Consider the following 4,089-nt stretch of genomic DNA (forward strand, 5'->3'; position numbering starts at 1 on the left):
TTGTGTGCAGTGTTTTCATACTGTAACAACACTAAAATAACAAATTCTTGTCAGCTATATTTCAGATGCAGATTGTGTCTATTCATTCCTATTCTTTATATTTACTGTACATTCATTATTGTTCACCAAGCATCCATCTATGCATTCAGCAGTTCACCTTTCTTACTGTGGCTCTGTAAGTCAATGTGCCTCCTCATCCTCATTCACTCCCAATCCCCGTTATCTCCCCTCTCCTCCTTGGCCCAGAGCCTCGTACCTTATGGACGAGGCCCGCCTGCCATTGGGAGTTAACACAGCGACAGCGCATCACCCAGCATGACAGCAGGAGTGTGTGTTGTGGCGTACATGAAGCTCACTGTGTGTTTGTGCGGAGAGGGAGGACTTTAAGGCGTGAGTCATTTTCCAGACAGACAAATGTGAAAATGCATGACAACTCTTGCATGACAGCGCCTGTCATCATCTATCTGTCAATCAATTATTTTGACATGCACACATATAACACACACACACACACGCACAAATGCACACATCACGCAATTGTGGGAATGCGCTGATTGAATGTCATGTCATTTATTATCCAATAAACTGAGACAGAAAGAGAAATAGGTTGAGGGCTGCAGAAATGGAGCCGACACCATTGCAAGACGAGCAAAATCTGATGGTGTTTGTGGCCTCGTACGATCATTTTACTCCTCATTTCTTTTTTGTTTGGCTGTTTGCTCAAATGGCTCGACGTCACATCAAACTCTGCTCCACCTGTCAAGAGAGAACACAGAGTGAATGGGACGGACAGGGTTTACTGTCTGGCTAGATGGACTGACGGGTGGAGACAAAGGAGAATAGATGGACGGGTGGTTGGGTGGGTGAATGGATGGAGCTGACAAATGGAAAGAAATGATCCCTTTAGGGTCTCTCTGCCTGATAATAACGTCAAGGATGAGTGAGCTGTAAACTTCACATCCTCTTCAAACAACACCTGAATAACTCTTGGTACTTGGTAAAAGTAAACAAGAATTGGTAGTAAAATGTATTCTGAAATGTGTTCTCCTTCAAGATCATTTTAAAGAATTGTTTGATTATTAATTACAACAATCCATTAATCTAAAGCAAGATTTATTTTTATTCAAATGAGGAAGAAATCTCAAATCTTTTTTCAGATTTTGGAATTTCAGATGACTTCCTCCCTTTCTTTTCTTAAACAATTATATAGTAGATAAACAATAATATAATAATTTAGTACATTCATTGTGTGAAATTCATTGTATCATCGATCATAAGATGCTAAGATACAAACAGAAACACAACTGCAATGCCTCAGCTTATGTTAAATGTAAGGTCTGAATATATAATGTATACATAGGAAATACTCCAGTAACTCAAAACTAAACTTAAATATAATATTGGAGAAAATATTTTTTATAGCTACTTTCCACCCCTTAGGGCAATTTTAAACACAATCTGTCAGTCATCTATCCTTGCTCTCACCGATACATCATTACCATATGGAAATCCTTAATAAGTGAACGTATAGCAGCAGTTAGCTCAGGGCCTCTTCCTCCAATCCTGCCTGTGTATCCAGAGTATAAATCAGAGCCTTAAGCAGGCAATATCCTGCCCCAGTCCCTCCGCTCGCTCTTATCTTTAAGCTATATATTGCCTTTTCCATGCAGCAATTTCCCCAAACTTAGCCGGCTCTCCCCCCCTCAAGACTTATGAAGATCAGGTTTTATTGGTCAGGGTCGGCTACAAGTGGATTGAGGAAGGTATGAGAGGAGCAGCCGGGAGGACATATAGATTTATTTGTGGCAGAGTCGGAGAATTGGGCTGCCTATTCAACCAGTATCTTTTTCAATTGTACACAGTAGATATCAAAACCGGAGCTCCGCCGTACTGTGGAAGTGTCAGGGAAAAGGTCAGAGCGCCGCCTCCCTCTCCACGTACAGTCAATTTGCTCAGTTGAAGAAATTCAATTCTCAGCACAAGGCCCAAAGCGGAGTGAGAGGACAAGTGTGGCATTTGAAATGTGTCATGCTGCTTTGCTCTCGCACTTTAAAGAATAGTCATTAGTATGATTAATTGCCATATCTAAAACACAGAACATGATGCATATTGATTATATCATTACCATTCGCGCCGTATCGAATTGATTCTATCCCCCGACTCAATTTTTGTAGGCAGGGGGTAATAATATAATTTAAGTGACAGTTCTGCCAGGCTGAGATTGGAAAGGTTGTTATATGCCAAAGGCGTGGTCATATAGATAAAATATGCTTCCAGTCTATTTAAATATTAAATATATTATGCATGGATGGCTCTCATTCATTTTGTGCGTGTTGGAGTTTGATAAGTCCATGTAAATTAAGTGCATTTTCTCCCACCGTGGGAGTCCATTGTAAATGGAACGTCAGACCGAACGCTGCCATCTCGCTGGGAATAAAGACAAATGCAGCAGATGGAATTATTCTTAGACACCATTTCAGCACTGTTTCTCACCCTAATTACACAGCCAGAAATTCTAATTACTGTAATTTCTATCATAAAATATGAATGTTGATGCTCTGATGTTAGTGTGGTGCATTTTCTGTTTTCTAAGAATGTCTGCATCACTTAACAGTAAAAACAAAGATGGAATGTAACAATGACAACGGTAAAGAAAAATGTCTTCCATACTTCCGTATTCTAATTCATTCGAGTCGACTCTATTCTCTGCAGTCTGTTGGCATCTGCGCTGCCGGAACAGATCGGTGGATCCTTGTGCAAGCAGAGCAGATTCGCCGTAATCTGCTGTATGATAGCACTACGTTATTGTTCTGCTTTGAGCCGTGATTAGACAGCAGATTGAAAATATTTGTTGCGTACTGTCCCAAAGATTAACGAGGGACACAGTGGCAAATACAACCATCATGGCAATACAACAACACAACCTTCCTACCTCAAAGTTTCATCTACACGGTCACACCATTACACAGTGTGAGCAGTTAATTCAAATTGCACACATAAATAGACTTTATACCTGTGGATGTTGACACACACGGACATTCTGAGATTGTTTATTGTATTTATCTATCCTTCAACAGTTAACAGTGCTAACGTAGATGTTTCAGTTTTATTGAAGCTGTAGAATACACAGTGACTTTATGGTTAACATGGCAAATCATTTGGCTAATAAAATAAATCGGCAATGGAAGCCAAACCAGAGCAGATTATGTAGATCTATACATCCTCTTCCATGATTAATGGGATGAAACTGGCACGTACATATAGCATTAACATACACACTCACACACCCATGCATTAAGAAGACGCGCAAGCGTGTGCTGATGTGTTGTTCATGACAGATCCATGTATACATGAGCAAATGATTGCATAGATATGCACATGGGAGTGTATGTGTGTGTGGTTTCCACACAAGTAAATGTGAATATGTGTGCATGTGCATGTGGGTTTTACTGTGTGTGTATATGTGTTGTGCATGTGCATGAGGGCATGTGTGTTGTGGCTAGACATGTCCATGTATGTGTGTGTGTGTGTGTGTGTGTGTGTGTGTGTGTGTGTGTGTGTGTGTGTGTGTGTGTGTGTGTTTCCCTCCCTCAGCTGATGCCCTAATGGTGTGTCCTCTGGATTAACTGATATAAATGGAAAGCTTTCCCTCTTGATGCATCGTCCATCTGCAGGTCTGCAGGAAAAATTGGCCCCCGGGGGGCCCTGCACAGGGTCGGCCTCCCTCATTGTATCCTCCCACAGCACGATACTCTACTGCCACTGCTGCAGTCTCTGAGGATCAACAATGAAGAAAAGACAAATGGCAAAGCAGAGGCAATCAGCAATTCAGATCAGTCTCACTGTCAGAGGATGTGGGTCATAATATGCATGGGTTTAGAGGACAGTGGGAGGGGCTGCAAGGAGGGAGGGAGGCAGTGCTGAGAAGTCATGCAACATACACAATAAAATGTGCTAGTGAGATCATCATCGTCAACAACAAAAAACAGAATGAGAACAATTGCAGAATGGTGATGAATAGTTCAATCTGTCATTGTTTTTCTTGTTTGATGGCACAGCTGGAACTGAAGAGAGAAATGTTCAGCTGGT

Source organism: Genypterus blacodes, unplaced genomic scaffold (genome assembly GCF_046128005.1).
Source record: "Genypterus blacodes isolate CSIRO-AG114 ecotype Tasmania unplaced genomic scaffold, CSIRO-AGI_Gbla_v1 ptg000073l_1, whole genome shotgun sequence".
Classification (NCBI taxonomy): Eukaryota; Metazoa; Chordata; class Actinopteri; order Ophidiiformes; family Ophidiidae; genus Genypterus; species Genypterus blacodes.